We start from the raw sequence: 25,168 nt of genomic DNA, 5'->3' as shown, positions 1-25,168 counted from the left end.
CAGCAATCAAAGTAATAAATATACCACCTCCTATTATACTGTGCGGTCTCATCCCTCTAACCATAGCTGATAAATAATAACCCACACAATACGGTATACTTACAGCGCTTTATGGGTCTCGAATACACATATGGTAAAACAAATCCTGTTCATTTACCTTTTCCTTATTCTTACCTCTTTGTGTAATCGAATTAGCTAAAAACCTATGAATTACTCTTAACTCTGCTCTATCTATATCCAAATAATAGTAATTTCCCCCTTTAAATCAGTGATGGCTAGTCATTTGACTCCATACACCATGTGTATCAAAATTTTCATCAATCTTTCTACCATTTAATATCAACCCTCTAGAATCGGCAGATGCTAACTCCTCAGGCGTATATATACGTAAGGCCTGAGCCATGTCTAGTAAAGACATGTGGCGCATCGAACCTCCTAACCAAAATCTAATAAAAGATCGATCGGTTAAACTAACTACCCGATCATTTATTTCTATACTACACAATAATTCTTCACACCATACTTTATATACAGGTCTACATATGCTAAATAATCGTACCCAATCATTAAAAGTAGAATTACCATACCTCTATGTAAGTAATTCTCTAATTGACCCGGCTAATTCTACAGCTTCTAACGGTGTCCATTCTATTACCCTAGGTACTTCAACAGCTTTAGAATGAAGAGTATGCAAACCCCTTTGGTATTTTGGATAATCTATCCAACGTCTGTCAAATCTCAAGTTCGGGTGCAACTCTTCCAAGTGCATATATGAAAATGTCATGACTGGATGAGGTATATCTTGTTTGTAGTAGTTATCCACCTCCTGTTGTTCCGCATTCTCAGCAGGAGCATTGCGAGCTTGGGATGAAGATTCACCCCTTTCAGTCTGCAAAACACATCAAACACAATTTTTGTGCATCCAAATATGCATTAGTGTCAGCAAAATCATCAATCAAAATAATTACAATGACATGTTCAATTTATATCAAACTTAAGCTCATTTTCATATTTTTATCAAATCTACACTTTTTCAAATAAGCATATACGAAAATGTTCGCCAAGTTCATAAGCATTCAACTTAAATAACATGTCAAAATAATCATTACTAGCAATTAAACAAATTTCAAATGGCATTATCTCTTAAAAATCAAGTTCATGAATTTTAGACTTGAAAAAGTCCACTTTAATTCTCAAAATCATGTTTAGGCTCAAAGTTTGGATCATTTAACTACCTAAACATGTTACACTACTTAATTTAGCAACAATTCATGACAAAAATCGGCCATAACCTGTTTATATAAAAAAAAACCCCAAATTGCTCAAGAACACAAAACCTAGATTACTCAAAATTTGAAGTTTAAGGCTTCTAATCATGTTAAATAGCATCAATCTAGGTTATACAAGCATAATACATAAGCAATTTAAGCATAATTACACTAAAAAGTATCAAAATCGAATTGGGTAAAAAATTGCTTAAGAACACTAACTTTCGGATTAAATGGTGTTTAGATGTAGAAATTTACCGTTTTCTTGAGTAATTCCTTGATAGCATCCTTCTAAACATGATTTTAGTAAAAAATGTGATGATTTTTGGTGAAAAAATTCGGATTTTAGAGGTGATTTTCGGTATTTTTCGCAGTTTTATGTGTGTGGTAGTGTGCAGACTGATCTGTTCGGCCCTTTTATTTTTTTTTTTTGTATTTTTGAAACTCCGCGACTTGCGGTGTTTGACTCTTTCAAACTCCGCGAGTCGCGGTGTTTGATTTTTTTTTTTTTTTTTTTAACTATCTATAACTTATAAAACAATTAAGTAATTAATTTTAAAATTTTGTTTCCCTTGTTATTTAGGACGAGGTCGTTTCGGATCGATGTCTTAGTTCGTCCCTCGACAAAATTTTAAAATTTGTCTTTTTTGTAGCGATTGTTTTAAAAGCTAAGATTTTTGGGTTTTTTAAATGTTTTTGGCATACTTTAAGTCAATAAGATTAAAAATAATGATAATAAAATTTCCCGTCCCTCCCTCGGGTAAAGCAATTTCGGTTTAAAGACCTAGTCTTCAACTTACGACGAATTTTAAAAATCATATTTTTAACTTAGCGAAATAAAGTAAATTTTAGTTTTTAAATTCACACCACTTAAATTTAAAATGCATAAAATTAAAAATTCATATTTTAAAAGTTAAAAATTCACACCAAACTTAATTTAAAAATTAATATTATAAATTCATACCAAACTTAAATTATATTTTTGTTTTTATACATGCAAACTTATATTAAAAATATTAATTTTTCAAATATTTACAATTTTAAGTATATTGATTTTAAAAAGTTTACAATATTATTTTAATATTAATTTTAAAAACACAGTAAAAATAAAATTAAAAATCTTTTTGGCTTTTATCCCACTTTAATCAATCAAATATTATCAAAAATATGCGCCCCTCTTTTCGGTAAAGTAATTTCGGTTCCATGACCTAATTTAACTCATGATGAAATTTTGAAATATTTTGGTTTGATTGATTAAAGATATTTATACCTAAAGAATAAACGTTAAATTTCGCAGTGATGTAATAAATTTTTGTATGATATCAATAATTTCGGTCGCCAAACCTAATTTTATCGAATACCAATTTAATACTTTATAGCGAACAAATTAGCGTTTATTATCAAAAGGTTAAAAATGAAAATAAAAAAAAATAAAAACTGTACAGACTTACCTGTGAGATAGTATTCTTAGTGATATGATCTATCCCACTCATAAGATAGTCGGTTTAATTGGTTTTCCATAGCTACAAAGGCGTAACCTCGAGCATTCAGTGTTTTTTTCTTCTAAACATATGAACGGTCCGTCTCTGCATAAACTAACAAATTCGGTGTTTGAATAGGTTTGATTATTTGAACATTTACCTCCATTGACCATTTTCCGCATTTGTGACATCTTTCAAGGTGTCGTGCTCTTTTTTCGCTGCGGATTTTGATTTTCCTTTACCAAATTGTAACTTATTATCTTCGCATCTGGATTCTTTTCTTACTCCGTCCAATCTTTCTCTGATTACTGATACTATTTCACTCGGAAGTGTGTCATTATTACGTTTAGTGATCAAAGCGTGTAGCATTAGACCATGGTTTAGTTCACAGGAAGTCTTCATTTCCTAAAAAAAAATAAAAATTCAGAATGGGGGGAGAAGACTAGTTCTTTAGGGTCTGCTAGGGAAAGACCATTCGGGTTCCATTTTCGAGAACTACACGAAAACAGAAAATCTAACTCTAACAGAAATACATATTATCCTTTAAAGACTTGATTCTCCCCACACTTAGTTAGCTGTGGTATCGAAATTGTGATTAACTTCGTTGTCAACTTCCATCGGACTATCTATGTAATGTTTAACTCTGTGACCATTAACCTTAAATTCAATCCCATTTGAATTTATTAATTCTATCGTTCGGTATGGGAAAACTCTTTTGACTATGAATGGTCCAGACCATCTTGATTTCAATTTTCCAGGAAATAGCTTGAATCGTGAATTGAAAAGAAGAACTCTGTCTCCTTCTTTAAATTCTTTTGAACTTCTGATTCTTTTATCATGCCATTTCTTCGTTCTTTCCTTATAGATTAACGAATTTTCGTATGCTTCATGTCTTAATTCTTCTAATTCGTTTAATTGACTTAATCGTAGACGTCCGGCTTCATGTAAATCAAGATTACATGTCTTCATAGCCCAAAATGCTTTGTGTTCAATTTCTACTGGAAGATGACATGCTTTTCCGTAAACGAGTCTGAAAGGTGTGGTTCCAATTGGAGTTTTGTAGGCTGTTCTAAAAGCCCAGAGTGCATCCTCCAATTTAATGGACCATTCCTTCGGATTTGATCCTACGGTTTTTTCTAGAATACGTTTTAAAGCTCGGTTGGTATTTTCAACTTGTCCACTTGTTTGTGGATGATATGCGGTGGAGATTTTATGAGTTACTTCATATCTTTTGAGAACTTTCTCAAGTTGATTGTTACAGAAATGAGTACCCCGATCACTTATTAAAGCTTTCGGTGTTCCAAACCTTGCAAAAATACGTTTTAAAAAATTGACTACAACTCGTGCATCGTTAGTTGGGAGAGCTTGTGCTTCCGCCCATTTAGATACATAATCAATGGCTACGAGAATATATAGATTATTATGAGATTTTGGAAATGGACCCAAAAAGTCAATACCCCAAATGTTAAATACTTCACATACTTGAATGACATTTTGTGGCATTTCATCACGTTGACTTATTTTTCTGGCCCTTTGACAAGCATCACAGGATTTGCAAAGAAGGTGTTCGTCTTTGTAAATTGTAGGCCAATAGAATCCCGCATCATAAACTTTTCTTGCTGTTAGTTGAGGCCCATAGTGCCTTCCTGTTGGTCCTGTGTGACAATGGTTTAAAATTTTACTAGCTTCATCTCCGAATACGCATCAGCGTATTATTCCATCTGGACAACTTTTAAACAGATGTGGATCTTCCCAGAAATAGTGTTTTATATCACTGAAAAATTTCTTTCGTTTTTGGTACGATAATCCTTTTTCAAGGAATCCACATACTAAATAGTTTGCATAGTCTGCAAACCATGGAAATTCATTATATTCTATCTTCAATAGATATTCATCAGGAAAGTTGTCTTGTATGGCCGATTCATTTAGAACTTCTAATTCGGGATTTTCAAGACGAGAAAGATGATCAGCGGCGAGATTTTCTGCTCCTTTTTTATCTCGGATTTCAATATCAAACTCTTATAAGAGTAAGATCCAACGGATTAATCGTGGTTTAGCATCTTGTTTCGAAAATAGGTATCTAAGAGCAGAATGGTCGGTATAGACCACCGTTTTTGCTAGAACGAGATATGAACGAAATTTGTCAAAAGCAAAGACAATAGCAAGGAGTTCTTTTTAAGTAGTTGTGTAATTTGTTTGTGCTCCTTGTAACGTCTTACTAGCATAATATATAGGTTGAAATCGTTTTTCAATCCTTTGTCCAAAAACGGCTTCCATTGCAAAATCACTTGCATCGCACATTAGTTCAAACGGTAGATTCCAATTTGGTGTTATCATGATTGGCGCATTAGTGAGTTTCTCTTTAAGAATATTAAAAGATTTGATGCATTCATCTGAAAAGATGAATGGAGCATCTTTTTCTAGGAGTTTATTCATAGGAGTTGCAATTTTAGAAAAATCTTTTATGAAACGTTGGTAAAAACCGGCATGCCCTAGAAAACTCCTAACTCCTCTAACATTGGTGGGATGTGGAAGTTTAGCAATTACATCTACTTTAGCTCTATCCACTTCAATTCCTTCTTTTGAAATTTTATGTCCAAGAACGATGCCTTCTTTAACCATGAAATGGCATTTCTCCCAATTAAGAACTAGATTTGATTGTTCGCATCTAATCAGCATTCGTTCAAGAATAGCTAGACATGTTTCAAAAGTATCACCGAAGACTGAAAAGTCATCCATGAAAACTTCCATGCATTCTTCTATCATGTCGTGAAAAATCGCCATCATACACCTTTGAAAGGTTGCAGGGGCGTTGCAAAGTCCAAATGGCATGCGTTTGTAAGCAAAAGTACCATAAGGGCACGTGAACGTAGTTTTCTCTTGATCTTCGGGTGCTATTGGAATTTGAAAATATCCGGAAAATCCATCAAGAAAACAATAATAACTATTTTCGGCTAATCTTTCCAACATTTGATCAATAAAAGGTAAGGGAAAGTGATCTTTTCTGGTGGCGTCATTTAATTTTCTATAATCAATACACACACGCCATCCTATTATAGTCCTAGTAGGAATAAGCTCATTTTTTTCATTTGTGATGACAGTCATGCCACCCTTCTTAGGCACGCATTGAACTGGGCTTACCCATGGACTATCAGAAATTGGATAAATTAGACCTGCATCTAGCAGTTTAATAATTTCCTTTTTTACTACATCTTGCATATTAGGATTTAGTCTTCGTTGGCGTTGCACATACGTTTTATGACCTTCTTCCATAAGGATTTTATTTGTGCAATACGAAGGACTTATTCCTTTAATATCATGAATCTTCCATGCAATGGCTGGTTTATGAGCTTTCAACACAGAAATGAGTTGTGATTTCTCATTTTCAGTAAGAGAAGACGATATTATTACAGGTAATTCAGATTCACCATGTAAATAAGCGTATTCCAAATGGTTTGGAAGTGGCTTTAACTCTAATGTTGGAGGTTCTTCTATCGATGATTTGTATCGATATCTGTCTTCTTCTTTTAGCATTTGAATTTCTTCTGTTGTTGGTTCATATCCATTAGCTATTAGTGTAGCTAACATTTCAGCTTCATCAATTGGTTCATTACCTTCTCCTAAAGAACATTCTCCTGTTCCTTGTAATTCTGAAAATTCTTCTAACAATTCTGCATGTGAATCTATAGTTTGAATATAATAACATGTATCATCTACAGATTGCAGTTGTTGCATTGCTCTATCAACTGAAAAGGTAACACTCTCATCCTCTATACTTAGAGTCAGTTTCTTACCAAACACATCTATCATTGCTTTAGCCGTGTTTAAGAATGGTCTTCCTAATATGAGAGGAACTTGAGAATCTTCTTCCATGTCCAGAACAACAAAATCTACTGGAAATACTAAAGTACCAACTTTAACTAGCATGTTCTCCATTATCCCTCTAGGATATTTTATTGATCGATCTGCTAGTTGTATATTTATTCTTGTTGGTTTCAATTCTCCAAGGTCTAGTTTAGTGTATAGTGAATACGGCATTAAATTTATACTAGCACCTAAGTCTGCCAATGCTTCTATTGAACTAAGACTACCCAGAAAACATGGAATTGTGAAACTTCCTGGATCAGATAATTTTTCTGATATCTTATTCAACAGCACTGCTGAACAATTAGCATTCATAGTAACAGCCGAGAGTTCTTCCATTTTCTTTCTATTTGAGATTAGATCTTTCAGAAATTTAGCATATCTAGGCATTCCTGAAATCACATCAATGAAAGGAAGATTGACATTTATTTGTTTAAACATATCCAAGAATTTGGATTTCTCGGCTTCAAGTTTTTCTTTTTTCATTTTACTTGGGTAAGGAAGTGGTGGTTGGTATAGTTTAACATAAGGTTTATCCTTAGCTGTGTTATCTTCATTAACCTTTTCAACTACCGGTTCTTTTTCCTTATCTGATCAGGTTGTGGTCCTTGTGAAGTAGGAATAGCTTCATCAGAAGTTACAGGTATTTCAGGTGGTTTAAGTGTTGTACCACTTCTTGTGGTAATGGCTTTAGCTGTTTCATTCCGGGGGTTAGCATTTATATCACTAGGTAAACTTCCCGGTTTTCTTTCACCTATTAACCTTGCTAGGTTACTTACTTCTTGTTCCAAGTTTTGAATAGAAGCTTGTTGATTTCTAAATGCTTGAGCATTTTGTTCATTAGTTTGTTTTTGAGATGTGAAAAACTGCGTTTGAGTTTCAACTAGCTTTGTCATCATATCTTCTAAATTCGGCTTTTTATCATCGGTTTGTGGTGGTTTGTTTTGAAAATTAGGTCTTTGCTGATTGTAAGTATTATTGGATACTTGTTGATTGTTAGGACCTTGTTGGTTGTTGTATGGAATATTTCGATTATAATTCTGGTTTTGATTGTAAATTGGTCTTGGCGGTTGATAATTATTCTGATAATTATTTCCAGGCCTTTGGTTTAGATATGAAACATTCTCTCTTTGTTCCATTGTTAATTCAATACTGAGACAATCTTTTGTCAAATGTGGTCCTCCACAATGCTCACAACTAATTCGTATTGAGTGAATATCCTTAGTCATCTTTTCCATTCGTCTCTCGACAGCATCTATCTTTGCGGAAATGGAATCTAAGTCATGGCTAGAATCGGCTCTAGCTGCTTTAGATGATCTAACGATATCTTTTTCTTGGTGCCACTCATGTGAGTGGGAAGCAGTGTTATCAATAATTTTGTAAGCATCAGTTTTGGTTTTCTTCATAATGGAACCACCAGCTGCAATATCTATGTCTTTCCTTGTAGTGATGTCGCATCCTTGGTAGAATATTTGTACTATTTGACAGGTATCTAAACCATGTTGAGGACATCCTCTTAATAAGTTTCCAAATCTTGTCCACGCCTCATATAGAGTTTCATTTGGCTTCTGTGTGAACGTAACAATTTCTCCTTGAAGTCTTACGGCTTTAGATGCCGGAAAGAATTGTTTAAGAAAATTTTCAACTAAAACGTCCCATGTATCAATCGCCCCTTCAGGTAACGATTCCAACCAATCTTTGGCTTCTCCTTTTAAAGTCCAGGGAAATAACATGAGATATATCTGTTCATCCTCAACTTCTCTTATTTTAAATAGTGTGCAGATCCTATTAAAGGTACGAAGATGTTCATTTGGATCTTCCTTCGGCGCACCACTAAATTGGCATTGATTAGTCACCATGTGTAGAATTTGTCCTTTGATTTCATAATCTGGCGCATTAATGTCAGGATGAGTAATTGCTTGACCTTGGCCAGTACGTTTAGCTCTCATTCAGTCTTCCATACTTAAAGGTTCCGTTACTTCCATAATTGAATTTGTTGAATCTGAATCACTAGAGGATTCTGATTTAATGGTTCGTTCCTCAACAATCTCTGTTTGAATGATTGGTGGTTCCGAAGGAAAAATTAATGGTTCAGGATCTATGAATCGTCCCTGAATATTCTTCGGATTCTCAATTGTGAGGTCGGGTTCAAAAAATGGATTATCAACGGCGACAATATTAGCTAGATGTCTTGATCTAGTTACAGGTGGTGAACGTACAAAAGGGTGTGAACGTCTTGCTCGGTGCATTCACTGAATATCCTATTAGTTTTTAAAAGGAAAGAAAAATTATATAAGTTATCCAATCAAAAGACTTTTCTGATTTTGCCCACGTTTCGAATAGCCAAAAGATGCAGCAGAGGGGCAGGATTCGTTTGGTGTCAATATAATTGAGGACTTTTTGGCTCCAATAACCCGGTCCACGTACAAATCCAACTATTACTACGAACCAGAAAATTTTGATGTCTATCAATTTAACTACTTAAAATAAATTTTCGTAATTTTAAGAAATTTAGATAAGAAGTAGAATAAAAATCTATGTCCTAAAACTAGAATAGCGAGAAATAAGAAAGAAAAATAGTGCGTCGAAAAAGAAAAGGGTTGAAAAATACGAAAGAAAAAAAAATTGACTTATAGAACTTAAAAACACTCGATTAACCCAACCTTATTACTACCACTAACTTAAAATTATAATCGCAAATTGAGATTACTAATTGGAATGATAATTGATACATAGGTAAAAGGCGTCTAAAAATATTAAAGCTTACAGGAAAAACTATATCCCAAATGGCAATGTCTGAAAAAGGTACTAAAACTTAAAAAGGTGTCGCAAAATTCTAAAGCACCTATATCTTAGTCTAAAGAAAAAGCACTTAAGGGATTTTACGGCAAAGCCTAAAAATCTAGAAATAAAAATATCTATGGCAAAAACTATGTTTTAAAAATGAACGAAAAATACAAATATTACGCTAAAAACAAATAAAAAGGGACAAAATATAAAAATATACTAAAAGTTGTAAAAATTACAATTTTTATAAAAATATTATTTTTATATTATTTATTTTATAAAACTATTAATTTATATATTAATAAAACTAAATAAACTTAATATTACAAATTAAATAAATAAAACTAAATTAATTAATATTAATTAACTAAATAAACCCTAATTAGGGTGTTAATAATAAAAATTAAAATATACTCCGTAATTAATGTGATGTTAGGGTTCTGTGTGGCCCGTGTCAGACGTCTCCACGAGTCGCGGTTGGTCCGGTTCAATAACTCCGCGATTCGCGGAGGGTTCAGGCTCAGACGAGATGCAGGTCAAAATTCAACAGGTCAGTTTTATTTATATTTTATTTATTTATTTTTCTGTTTTAAATAAAATATATTTATATAAATTTAATAAAACTTATATTTTAAAACCTAAAATAAAAATAGAAATATTTTATAATTTTATAAATAAAACTCTTAAAACTAGATTTATATATGTTTTTTTTCGGTTTTTTGATTTTATGTTTAAAATAAAAACAAAATAAATAAAACTTATATTTTTATAAAATAAAAATAAAGAAACTTTATAAAACTTAAATATTTAACAAACTCTTAAAAATATTTATATTTTTGTTTTCTTTTTATATTTTCGAATATTTAAAACGTATTTTTACAAAAACGTATTTTTTTTTTGTGTGGCGTTTCGCTTCGGCGATCCCCGGCAGCGGCGCCAAAAGTACTTGATGTTATGCGAGGTGTATATAAAATAGCTTATATTTTACAAGGATATACTATTAAATATGATACAATTTTACACAAGATAGTTATTTATTTATAGAATGGATATACTTAAATCTTGCTACAACACTTATAGGCAGTGTATCTAATCGTACAGTAGTGTAGTTTTTAGTAAGTCCGGTTCGTTCCACAGGGAATCTTTTTCACAAAGCTTAACGCTATATTAGTTTAAATTTATAAAAATACAAATATATATATAGGTAATATTATTATTATAAAGGGGGGTTTTTACCGTTTAATGACCGGTTTGTCGATTTTAAAAACTTTAGTCGCAGTTAAAACCAAATGTAAAATATTAAAAATAAATAAAAGACTTAATTTAAAGCGTAAAGGAAATAATGATAATGAAATTGCGATAAATAAAAGTGCGATAATTAAAAAGTACGATAATTAAAAGTGCAATTAAATACAATAACAAAAAATAAAAGTGCGATAATTAGAATTGCAATTAAATATAAAATAAAGGAAATTAAATATGAAATAAAAGAATTATGCTTATTTAAACTTCCGTAATCATGATGTTTGACGTGTTGATTTTAGTTTTATGCCCATGGGTTAATTGTCCTTTGTCCTGGATTATTTAATATGTCCGTCTGGTTTTTGTCCATAACAGTCCATCAGTCATAAATATAAAGTGCGAGTGTCCTCGTCAAATTATCCTTATACCCGAAGTCAAATATTCCAACTAATTGGGGACTTAAACTGTAACAAGATTTTAATACTTTGTTTAATAATTACACCAGGATGTCGACTGAGTGTAACCCAAGGTTTTAATACTTTGTTATCAATTATGCCAAGTGTCCTTGTACATAATTTCACCCCTGTTTTAATAATTCTAGTGGCTATTAATCCATTCCCGTGTCCGGTTAAATGAACGATTATTCGTACATATAAATATCCCGCCCATCGTGTCTGATTGAGTGTATATGGTTATTTATAGGGACGTCCAATTGTAAATCTTTATATTAAAATTAACAAACTATCATTTAGATAAACAAATATAAAGCCCATTAATAGCCCATAGTCTAATTTCCACAAGTGTCGTTCTTTTGTCCAAACCCCAATTATGGTACAAAGCCCAATTACCCAATTTTAGTAATTAGCCCAACATCGTGATTACTTCGTTTTAAATAAGCATAATAATAACTTAGCTACGAGACATTAAATTAAAAAGGTTGAACATAACTTACAATGATTAAAAATAGCGTAGCGTTACACGGACAGAATTTCGACTTACACCCTTACAACATTCGCTAACATACACTTATTATTAGAATTTAAAATTAAAATTAAAATATAAATTATATATATTTACGTATACATATATAGAGAGAGATTGAATTTTTTTGGATATTTTTGCGATCAAACTGTGTTTGCTTTTATAGGGATTTGAGTCCAGGTGAGCTCCGCGAGTCGCGGTCTTTTCCCTCTTTGAACTCCGCAAGTCGCGGAGTTCGATTTTACAGCTCACACCATTTTGGAGCATTTCTTGCCGACGGATTATTATATAAATATAATTTATATATAATTTATATAATTAATTGTATATTATATTATATTTATATACATAGTTAACTTGTAATTTTTAGTCCGTTGCGTCGAGCGTTGAGAGTTGACTCTGATCCCGGTTCCGGTTTTTCGAACGTCTTTGCGAATAATTTAATATCTTGTACTTTGCGTTTTGAATCTTGTACTCTTGTAATTTCGAGATGTTTCTTATCAATAATTGGAACCTCTTTGATTGTATTTTGTACATTTGAGCTTTTTGGTCGTTTGCATCTTCAATTCGTCGAATCTGTCTTTTGTCTTCACCTTTTATTATTTTAAACGAATATTACTTGTAAATAGAAAAATTGCAACTAAAAGCTTGTCTTTCTTGAGGAATAATGCTATGAAATATATGTTCGTTTTTAGCATTATCATATGCAATGATATGCACTAGACCGGATGTGTCATGCGCTCTTAGCCTGACAAGTAGATACCAGAATAACCCAGGAAACAGTCATTGGATTGCTGTCAAAAGTATATTGAAATACCTTAGGAGGGCTGAGGATATGTTTCTGATATATGGGTCTGATGAGGAGGAACTCGCTGTAAAAGGTTACGTGGATGCGAATTTCCAAACTGATCGAGATGATTCTCGATCACAATCCGGTTATGTCTTCACGTTAAATGGAGGTGCAGTCTCTTGGAAGAGTTCAAAACAGGATGTTGTTGCATTATCCACTACAGAGTCGGAGTACATTGCCGCCTCATTGGCAACTCAGGAAGCTGCATGGATGAAGAAATTTATCGACGACTTAGGAGTAGTCCCTTCCATTCAGGACCCTCTTGAGATCTTTTGTGACAACGAAGGTGCGATTGCTCAAATCAAAGAACCTCGTGCTCACCAAAAGACCCGTCACATTGAGCGGAGATTCAACTACATAAGGGATGAAGTTGAAAAGGGAAAGATATGTATTCACAAAGTTCACACAGATCTTAATATAGCGGATCCACTCACGAAGCTCTTACATGGTGCAAAACATCAAGGGCATGTTAATGCATTAGGGCTTCGATATTCTAGTGATTGGTTGTGATCTGTTTTAAGTAATGTATCGGAATGAAATTGTTCAAACTCATTAATATAATTATGGTATTAATTTATTTTGAGTTATGTTCCTATTTTGCATATTTTATCCATGAATAAGCAATTATTCTAAATTCCGTAGTCGATCACATTTGTGGGAACAAGTGTGAGGTTTAGACTATTATGAACTCGGATTGGTAAATATTCACGGTATGAATGTGGGGCAAGGTTGCAACCAAGGTTCAAAGATATTTGTGGGATACAAATATTGGAAGACCCGCCCTCAAGATTTACTAAATAGAGCCTTTGTGGTTGATCACATGTAGTCTTGAGTAAAGGAGAATATCATTGTATCCTCTGACCTGAGATACATATTCGGTTCGGATATTTACCAAGTATTGTGTCTTGATTCTTTCCTTCGCTATTCTGTAATATGGTAGTTCATAAGGAAGAGCTCAGATATAATGCAAGGTATATATTTAGGACGTATGTAGTCAAGATGGAATTTGTCCCTCTTATTCGTTGAGAGTCAGATGTCTAAGGCCTGATAAAGTTAAATCTAAAAGAGAGTGATCATTCTGTGTCTCTTGGATTTAACATGACATCTAGGACGAAAGGATATAACGAAAGATTCACCTATTCATATTCGAGATGGGAACTCAAAAAGGATGATGTTATTGAATGGCACAAAGTCATAACATATTGGGGGCGATGGACGGTCGTTAGGTGGTATCCGTCGCTTGCATTAATTTCTTATGTTTCTCGTGCAAGTGGGAGATTGAAGGTTTTTCGTATGCCCGAGAGACATATTTAATTAATGTGGCTAACGTGTTATGATCCAAGTCGGGTCATACCAATAACAAGCTTATCGACACTTTAAATGTATTTAATCTTAGCGATTGGATCGTTAAGTAAATACGCGACACTTGGATTTTAGAAAATCGGTTTTCTAAAATATTATCACTTGAGATAAATTATTTGGATAATTTACACAATGAGGATTTGATTATTTATAGGTGTAAATAATTATAATGTGTTATATTTTATAAATGGTTTTATAAAATATGCAAGTAACAAAATAATAGCATGAATGTATATAAATTGTTTTATAAACAATCAAATTAAATAAAACCCATTTAAGTGGCAGAATTTTGGGTCTCTAAGAGAGCATCTCATGCTAGTATTTTGTTACTTTTGAGAGCACAACTCCTCATACACATGCTAGTCTCCAAAAACCATGCATTTTAACTAAAGTGTGAGAGAGATATACATAAAACAACAACAACAAAAAACTGTTTGCGGCTGCTATTCTGGCTGAACTGTTTTGGCATCAAAGAGGAGTCTTTTGCTTGTTATTCTAACTCTCTCTAGTGTCTAAAATCCTAACATATCAAAAGGTGGTGTTGGTACATCAATTGCTTGTGGGTATTACACACTTGAGGCTTCAAGTTAGAGGCTTTCTTGCCATCATCTTCATCATCATCTTGCACTTTTGTAAACTACCCTCAACAAGCTTGAGGAGGTATGAATCTTCTCTACTTGTTCTTATTTGTAAGCATATATTCAAGACTTGATATTTACATGGAATTTAACTTAATGGTTAAACTAATAAACATGAACTTATATTCATGCTTCCGCTTACTTTAAATCATAAAAATGGTTTTATGAACATGTAAATCTTAAGAACATGTTGTTTATAATGTTGTTAAATTCCATCACTACTTACATGGAGTAATAGGCTAAATTAATCCATTAAAGATGTAGGGTGGGCTTCTAAGTCCACTAACACTAATAAAGGCCCAAGTTCAAGTAATTAACAAGTTAAGTCCAACAAAGCCCAAGTAATTAACTAGAAACCATAGTTAATTAAAATGATTAATAAACTTAATCATGAATCTAAATAATATTCTAAAAATATTATTCATGAAACTTTAATGTGTCACAAAGACGTTCCGGGCAATTAAAGTTAAGTTCGGGCAATCATGGTAACAAGTAAATGTAATAACTTACATTCGTTAATTCACAAATATTAATAATAACAATTATTAATAAATAAACGTTGGAAAATCCAGGGTCGTTACACTGCTGTTGTAGTAAAATTCTGCTAATGGTAGATGTCGATCCCAACCGTTTCCAATATCAATAACACATGCTCGTAGCATGTCTTCAAGTGTCTAAATCGACCTTTCACTTTGGCCATCTGTTTGTGAATGATAGGCAGTACTTAAGTCTAGATGAATTCCCAATGCTTTATGTAACGACTGCCAAAATCTTGAAATAAACCTGCCATCACGATCAAAGATAATAGAGATTGGTATCCCATGTCTGGAGACGACTTCTTTTAAGTATAGTCGTGCCAATCTCTCCATCTTATCATCTTCTTTCATTGGCAAAAAGTGTGCTAATTTGGTAAGACGATCGACTATTACCTAAATTGTATCATAACCACTTGCAGTCCTTGGCAATTTAGTAATGAAATTCATGGTAATGTTTTCCCATTTCCATTCCAGGATTTCAGGTTGTTGAAGTAGTCCCGATGGTTTTTGGTGTTCATCTTTAACTTTAGAACAAGTCAAACATTCCCCTACGTATGTAGCAATATCGGCTTTCATACCTGGCCACCAAAAGTGTTTCTTGAGGTCTTGGTACATTTTTCCCGCTTCTGGATGTATTGAGTATCTGGTTTTATGTGCTTCATTAAGTACCAGTTTCCTCGAATCCCCAAACTTTGGTACCTAAATTCTTTCAGCCAAATATCGAGTTCTGTATTCTCGAATATTAAGTTGTTTATCCAATCCTTTGGGTATTTCATTTTCAAAACTTCCTTCTTTTAAAACCTCCTGTTGCACCTCTTTTATTCGAGTAGTAAGGTTAGTATGAATAACTATATTCAAAGCTTTTACTCGGATAGATTCACTTTCCTTTCTACTCAAAGCATCGGCTACTACATTTGTCTTCCCCAGGTCGTAACGAATTTCACAGTCATAATCATTTAGCAGTTCAGCCCACCTAGGCTGCCTCATGTTCAGTTGCTTTTGATCAAATATATGTTGCAGAATTTTGTGGTCGGTATATATGATACATTTGACCCCATATAAATAGTGCCTCCACATTTTTAATGCAAAAACAACAGCGCCCAATTCCAAATCGTGAGCCGTGTAATTTTGCTCGTGAATCTTTAATTGTCTAGACACATAAGCAATCACCTTCGTACGTTGCATTAACACACAACCAAGACCTTGCTTTGAAGCATCACAATAAATCACAAAATTATCATTCCCTTCGGGTAATGACAATATAGGTGCTGTAGTTAACTTTTTCTTCAACCATTGAAACACTTTCTCTTGCTCATCCTTCCCTTTATGCGTTAATGCAGTTAGGGGTTTTGCTACTCTGGAAAAATCTTGGATGAATCTTCTGTAGTAACCATCCAATCCTAAAAATTGACGTATGTGCGTTGGAGTTTTCGAGGTTTCCCACTTTTCAACGGTTTCAATCTTTGCCGGATTAACCTGAATGCCTTCTTTGCTCACCATATGATCGAGGAATTGCACTTCTTCCAACCAAAATGCACACTTAGAAAACTTAGCGTACAGTTCTTCCTTCCTTAACAATTCTAGCACCATTCTCAAATGTTCTTCGTGCTCTTGGTCATTCTTAGAGTAAATAAGTATGTCATCGATGAAAACAATGACAAACTTGTCAAGATATGGTCCACGCACTCGGTTCATGAGGTCCATGAACAAAGCTGGTGCATTGACTTTCTCGACGTGTGCTAAAATTGCATAGCAACCTTTTCTTATTAGCTTTTGCGCCTTCAAGCTACAAATAAGATTTAACTTCGCGTTATCCTTTTTTCCGTACACCATTAAGGGTCTTCCCTTTTTACGCAAAATACGAATGGCATTCTTGTAACAAACGACCTCTGCTCTCTATTTAATCAACCAGTCCATGCCAATTATTACATCAAAACTCCCTAATTCTACTGGTATCAAATTAATTTCAAATGTTTCGCCAACCAGTTTAATTTTTCTGTCCCGGTATATTTTATCGGCTTTAACTAGTTTACCGTTTGCTAATTCGAGTAAACACTTATTATCCAAAGGTGTTAATGGACAACTTAGTTTAGCACAAAAATCTCTACTCATATATCTCCTATCCGCACCCGAATCAAATAAAACATAAGCATGTTTTTCATCAATAAGAAATGTACCCGTAACAAGCTCCGGGTCTTCCTGCGCTTCTGCTGCATTAATGTTGAAGGCTCTTCCACGGCTTTGCCCGTTATTATTCCCTTGGTTTGGGCATTCGTTTCTGAAATAACCCGGCTTTCCGCATCCATAACAAATAACGGCGGTATTATTTGTTCCGACATTATTTGTTCCTTTATTCCTGTTAGCCATTGGCTCGTAGACTTCACAATTCATCATACCATAACCATTTCTGTTACACTTGGTACATGATGCCGTACAGAACCCGGTCGGATGGTATCCTTCACACCTTGGGCATGGAGTTTCTGCCTCTTGTTGTTAATATTGGGATTATTGTTATTGCGATTGATATTGTTGTTGGGATGGTTGTTGTAGTTGTTGTTGGGGCGGTTGTTGTAGTTGTTGTGGGGGCGGTTGTTGTGATTGTCGTTGCGATTAATGTTGCGATTGTTGTGGTTGTAGTGGTGACCCTTGTCACTATTTTTTTCCCACTTCTTCTTGACTTGTTTCATTTTGGCCTCCTCGGCAGCCTGTTCTTTAATTCTTCCCTCAATCTGGCCCATGAGTTTGTGAGCCATTCAACTTGCGTTCTGCATTGAGGTGGGTGCGTATGAACTTACATCCTCTTGAATCCTCTCCGGTAAACCTTTCACATACGCGTCAATCTGTTCTTCATCATCCTCAAACACTCCTGGACACAATAGAGACAACTCTGTAAATCGTCGCTCGTATGTGGTGATATCGTATCCATGAGTTCGTAGTTCTCTAAGCTCTGTCTTGAGCTTATTGACTTCATTCCTGAGACGGTACTGCTCATTCATCATGTGTTTGAATACTGACCACGGTAGTGCGTAAGCAGTATTTTGTCCCACTTGCTCAAGATAGGTGTTCCACCATGTTAACGCAGTACCTGTGAAAGTATGCGAGGCATATTTCACCCTATCCTCTTCAGCACATTTGCTTATTGCAAATACATATTCAAACTTTTCGGTCCACCATTTTAGCCCGACTGCCCCTTCTGTTCCATCAAACTCCAGGGGTTTATAGGCAGTGAAAGCTTTGTAGGAGCATCCTATACGATTTCCTGTGTAGTTAGTTCCACTGCTAGACCCTGATTGATTGTTGTTTTTGTGCATAGCAGCATGCACTGCGGCTATGTTTGCAGCAAGGAAAGCACGGAAATCTTCCTTGCTCATGTTCAAGGTTTGTCTGGTTGTGGAGCCATTTCCTTCAAAATAGCTAAAAAAGTTAAGTTAATCATATAGAACATTAGGAGTAGTATTTTGTAGCATAATATGAACTTATTATAAAAGCTTTTTCTTCATATTGGCATTTTATAATTGTAATTCGAGTAGTACCTACCTGTTAAAGTTCATAGCTAATACAAAAATCAAATACTACTATTAAGATAATATTCTACCATGAAAAACTTAATACATTAACACTTCACACTTAAACTTTTGGTATAATATTTTACAATCATACAATACCACTATTTTACATGAAATATAGCACACGATAACTATTATACAAGGCGTGAAGTATGGTAGCTGCTGAGACAAATCTAGTTAAACCCAAATCATTTAGTAAAAACACGCAACTCATAGGACCAAAAACAAGTCATGCATTCCGGTTTAATCAATATTATTTCCCATCCAATATTAAGTGAAAAATAACCGTTGTAACCCTGGATAGTGCAGCACGTTGCGACGTCATCAAAAGGATGGGAATTACATAATACCCCACAACGTTGTAACAAATCAAAAACCTTAGTTCTCACCTCAACCGCCAAATCCGTTACCAGTGGAAATGTTTGATTAAGAATTTGTAATCCGATGTTCTTTTTCTCTATTTGGTGAGAGGCAAACATAACCAAACCATAAACATAACATGCCTCTTTAAGTTGCATATTTGAAGCCTTTTCTAATAAACGAAGCCCTATATCGGGGTACATATAATCAAAGTAAGCCCTCAAACCATAGCGAAAAATTGCATTTGGGTTTTCGAAATATATGGCTAAAAAGAAAATATGGGCCAACTTATGGTTTCCCCAAGGTGACATACACCACCTATCAAATGAAATCCTTTTATAAGCCAAGGCATGCTCGGAATGCCTTTTGAATGCTTTGCAAACCAATTTCACCATAAACAATTTAGCAGATGAATCCTGACCAACCCTAGACAAGATTTTAACAAGCATTTCTTGTGGCAGATCCTCTAAAATATTCGGTTGTCTATCCCTAACATCCATTTTTGTATTTCGTTATATACTATAAAAGAGATGAAAATTATACTTAGGTCTGTAGAAGATGATGGGAAATAACAAGGCATTTTTACATATAGCATAAAAGCACAAGCACGTTATAATACATATATTACAAGGCACGGTAAAAGTTAATAACTGCAAACTCTTCATTCGAACTTATTTGCTTCTTCTTCTTCTTCTTCTTCTTCTTCTTCTTCTTCGGACTTAGTTCGTTTTCAAGCCCTTTCCATAAAAACCTAGTCTCTTAGATGTTCCAGGGTCGATAATCAAAGTTTAAGTAGTACGGGTGTTTACGGTATGAATGGTGAGGGTTATTCCTGATAACTAAAGGTCTATCGGGTTTGGGATCGGGTTTCTCTATTTTAATAATTAAAGATTTCCCCCCAATTCTTTTTCTTTCCTTTATTAAATTGTGCCGGTGTAATTTCTACTACTTCGTCGGATTCCTCTTCGAAATCCTTCTCGGAATCCTCTTTCGGTTCCTCGAAAAATTGTGAATTAATCTTCCCAGTATTTTTCTTCTTCATCGGTGACACCATCGACTAACTTTAGCCTTGGTACAGTGGTTGAAGATTTTGACTCACTATATGGAGTCGCTTGAATGACTAATGTAATCGGAGGTGCTTGATAGACTAATGTGATCGGATTAAGTCATCTATCACATAATAGCAAACATGTTAAGAGATTGATATATCCTATAATATTTACATGTTAAAAATATATGGTTTCCAATAAAATGTTAAGCAATCGCTTTTAAAGCAGATACGGTCGAAGTCCAGACTCACTAATGCATCCTAAAAAACTCGGTTAGACACACTAATGCAAGTTTCTGGTTCTCTAAAACCAATGCTCTGATACCAACTGAAATTCCCCGTTCATATCGATTATAAACGTTTCATATTAATTAATTTCATTGCGAGGTTTTGACTTCTATATGAGACGTTTTTCAAAGACTGCATTCGTTTTTAAAACAAACCATAACCTTTATTTATTTGATAAAGATTTAACTTACATAATATAGATTATCAATCAATGATAATCTAAAAATACAAAGTTTACACATGACCATTTCATAATGATTAATAACATGTTACAACAAAAGATGTTTCCGAATGCAGTTTTTAAACAATATCATACAAGCATGCTGACTCCAAATCTTGTCCTTAAATAGCATGCAACAGCGGAAGCTCTTAATAATCACCTGAGAATAAACATGCTTAAAAACGTCAACAAAAATGTTAGTGAGTTATAGGTTTAACCTATATAACAAATTGTAATAATAGACCACAAGATTTCATTTTTCATAAACAACATACATGCATATAGCAATCTGTATAAAAATCATTTATATGATGAACACCTGGTAACCGACATTAACAAAATGCATATAAAATATCCCCCACATACCGGCACTCGCAATCAGTATGCTAAATACAGGCATATAGCAATCTGTATAGAAATTGAAGTACTAAAGCAGTTCAAATTTTCTAACTGGAGCGTGTCAATGCCCATATATCTATCTTTACGATTCGCGTCAATTAGGGGCGTTCACTAATTCTTAGGTTACCAAGCTAAAGGGGTGATATCCGGTATAATAATTCAACCATAGAATGTAGTTTCAAGTACTTGTGTCTATTTTGTAAAACATTTATAAAGCTGCATGTATTCTCGTCCTATAAATATTAGATAGTAAAAATTAGACTATAACTCACTTGAGTAGATTTTCAAAACGTTGAAAATTAGACTTGGCCTTGGAACGATTCATGAACCTATAACAATTATATATATATATATATATATCAAAATATAATACAATTATATTCATATCATATTTTTAATTACGTGTTGATGATTTAAGTTGTCAAGTTAGCAGTCCAACGTTAGTAGTCCAAATATAGTCCAATACTCCAATATATAAACTTAGAATTTAATCAAGACGTATTGTATACACATTGTACAAGACTCAATCATAACCTACTGAACACGTATTATCTTAGAATTAACCCAGACGTATTGTGTGCATGTGTCTTACGATTTATCTGACGTATTGCATAACTATTGTCTTAACTAATCAAGATTATATTATATTGTCTCGGACTTAACCAAGACTAGTATAATACAAGGAAATAGTCATAACATATTTAAATACATGTAGGATATAGGAAAAGTTAGCTAGGATATGGTTAGTATAGATTTTGTTAAAATAATCCCTTAGTTAACTTAGCTATTTTTTAACCAATATTGTTTTGCCCATAATTTCTTCATTACAAATCGGTTTTGAGTGAATCAAATTGCTATGGTTTTGTATTGAACTCAATTTTCTAAAACTAAACTGTAAAAGTATTATTTTATAGTCGGATTTACAGGGTATAAGTCAAATTAGAAAGAGGTGGTCATTTTCGTCGAAAGAACGACATCTTGATGACCATTTTGCAAAACATACTTCTACCTTGAGTTTAACCTTGAATTTTGAATATATTATCATGTTCATATGAAATAACATTTTCCCAGAAAACAAACTTTAAATTCAAAGTTTATGATAGTTTGTAAATATCCGACCCAAAACAAGCCCTGGTTTCACTACTACGGCGTATGTTTAGTTTTACGGTGTTCTTCGTGTTTACCAGTTTTAAATCCTTATGTTAGCATATCATATAGATATATTACATGTGTATAGTTGTTTTTAAAAGTCAAGTTAGAAGGATTAACTTTGTTTGCAAACAAGTTTAGAATTAACTAAACTATGTTCTTGTGATTACAAGTTATATTCTTCGAATAAGATAGCTATATAAATATGAATCGAACAAGGTTATAAACAAGGTTACTACCTCAAATGAAATGAAAAAGGTTGCTCGAAAAATATGGAGTTGCTCTGAGTTTGATGATGATCTTGAAAGCTTGGGAATTTTTGAAGTAGAATCATGGAATGAAACAAAGTTCAAGTAAGATTACTACTTGATTTAAGATAGTTATATTTATAGAAATCGAATCAAAGCTTGAATATGATTATCACCTTGATTTAGAATGGAAAGTTACTGAGGTAAATGAAGATTTCTTGATCTTGCAAGTGTTCTTGAAATGAATTAAGAGTTTGAAAGCAAACTACTTGAAATTGGATGACTATCTTGATACGTTCTTGATCAAGCTTTCTTATGATGATTCTAACTTAGTTTTTGATTCTTAAACTTGCTGAATTGATGAAGGGTTTTTAGGACTTGAAAGAGATGTAGATTAGAGAGAATTTAGAGTAGTAAAATGCAAATGAAATTGATTTATGTGTGCGTGATTTGTGTCGTAATGTGGGATATGTTTAAAGGGATTTTAGTTTGTAATCTAGCTTAATCATTTAAGGTATAAGACAAAGATGCAACCCTACATGTTTCCATCATGGTTAATGAGTCATATACAACTGATTAGGAAGTGATTGTGATGCTTTTCTATTGGTATATACCAATAATAAGTACTTATAGAAGCTGTGTATTATACGGGTAAAAATACCGTATGAATACGAGTAGAATTCTTGAGAAAATCGAACGCGAATACAAGTATAGCTATCTTTGTTGAGTAGTAGTATTTTGATATATGTAATTAAGTCTTTTAAAAGTGTATTAATACATCATAATACGATACATATGTATTCATTTTAATCAAGGCGTTATTACATCGTTAAACGTTATATATATATATATATATATATTTTGTTTCGAAACCTTTGAGTTAGTAGTCTCATTTTATGTATATAGTTCATTCTTAATATACTTAATGAGATACTTAATTACCATTTTATCAAGTTAGATATATATATATATATATATATATATATATATATATATATATATATATATATATATATATATATATATATATATATATATATATATATGTGTGTGTGTGTGTGTGTGTGTGTGTGTGTGTGTGTGTGTGTGTGTGTGTGTGTGTATACCACTATATCATTTTTATAAGTTATGACGTTCATGAATCGTCGGACGGACTGGGTGGTCAAACGTCTAAGTAAAATCTGTTTCAAACATTCAAGTCTTAACAAGTTTGATTTCTTAACATGTTGGAAACGTTTAATTATGTAAATATTAATCTCATATATATATATATATTCATGGGAAAAAAAATTCGGGTCGTTACACCACATAGATTTAATTTGATGCTTAAAGGGTTGGACATTTTAGACATCTCGTGTCTGACGTGTGGTGCAAGCGTGGAAGATGTTGATCATGTCTTTTTTGATTGCCCTATGGCTCGTGAGTTATGGGGCAATATTCGTGTTTGGGGTAATGTTGATATTCCGATGGATGTAATGTCATGAGAAGAGGTTGTAAGTTGGATTGATAATAGTAATTCTAATGCGGATTGGAAGAATCAAATGTACGTGATTGCGGCGACAACAGCGTGGACTATTTGGAGATACAGGAATGAGATTGTTTTCAACACTCATGCAATTAAGAAAGAAGTGTGTTTTATTTGATTCCATTCATTCATTTTCATTTTTTGGGTAAAAAATTGAGGCAAAGGTGTTAGTAATTTAATGTTTTGATTATATAATCCATTGTAAACTTTTGGCCCTCTAGCTTCTCGCTAGTTAGGTTTGTTACTTAATAAAAAGTTTGACCGTTATAAAAACAAATAAAGCTTTAGAAAACAAAACTATACAAGGGACAGGGATAGTCCATTGAATAATTTGGTGGTGCATACTTTACCACATCGTCTAGAAATTTTTTAAATACAAAAATAATAAATTTTTATTTAAATATATACAAACATTTGTCTTTAAATTTAAACCCACAAATGATAGTGAGACATGATTATAAGGGGGTTATTGGTCCAGCTAAACTAATGTAACATCTCTAGTGACACTAAAGATGTTACATTAGTATGCCTGGACCAATAACCCCTTATAATCATGCCTCAATCATTTGTTCACTATCTTTGTAACTACCATTTTTGAAATTAGAACCACATTCCTACAAATTTATCACTATCATTCACAACTTTTAGAGGCACTTGTTTTTCAACTGATTATTCATTTATTATCGTTATATTATTAAGTATTAAATAAAAAATAAACCAGGTACACGAAGTTCTTTTTCAATTATATTATATTCTTTTATACGAGTTGTAATCACTTGAATCCAATAATTTGTTTAAATCCAACGGACCAATCAGAACGCGACATATGGCTCGACAATCACATGTGATTGAAAAAAAAAATAAAAAAAAAAATTTTTTGAAATTTTTTTTCAGAAATTTTTTTTTTCAGAATTTTTTTTATTTTTTTTAAATTTAGCATTCCAAATCCAATCACATGTAATTCTATATGTAAAATCCAATCACATGTGATTCAATATTTTTTTTAATCACATTTGATTGAATTTAACATGCAGAATCACATGTGATTGAGTTTTACAATCACATGTGATTGGCATACAGAATCACATGTGATTTATTGCATGTCAAATCCAATCTCATGTGATTGGAAAAAAAAAATTCGAAAAAAGGTTGATGATATTTCCACACAATTTTTTATAATTCCATCAGACATACATAAACATAAATGAATTCTACGGTATACTCGGTAACTTTTTAATCCATGTTTATGTAATACGGAGTATATAATAAGAAAAAAAATGTGTGATGAATTTATAATTACCCTCAAAAAGTATTAGTCCCAAAATACCCTCCTAAAATCAAATCTATAAATATCCA

General features: G+C 33.1%; 1 non-coding gene across 1 annotated transcript; it reads left to right on the top strand.

Annotated features, from left to right (window-relative positions):
- Positions 1-8,107: 8,107 nt before the first annotated feature.
- On the top strand, positions 8,108-8,214 carry LOC139865213 (small nucleolar RNA R71). Its single transcript, XR_011764732.1, has one exon. It is a non-coding gene; the product is annotated as a small nucleolar RNA R71 (small nucleolar RNA).
- The last annotated feature ends 16,954 nt before the right edge of the window (positions 8,215-25,168 follow it).

The sequence above is a fragment of the Rutidosis leptorrhynchoides genome, chromosome 8, assembly GCF_046630445.1.
Source record: "Rutidosis leptorrhynchoides isolate AG116_Rl617_1_P2 chromosome 8, CSIRO_AGI_Rlap_v1, whole genome shotgun sequence".
Classification (NCBI taxonomy): Eukaryota; Viridiplantae; Streptophyta; class Magnoliopsida; order Asterales; family Asteraceae; genus Rutidosis; species Rutidosis leptorrhynchoides.
The sequence above is the reverse complement of the archived record's forward strand: the minus strand, read 5'-3'. Positions and strand labels throughout refer to the sequence as shown.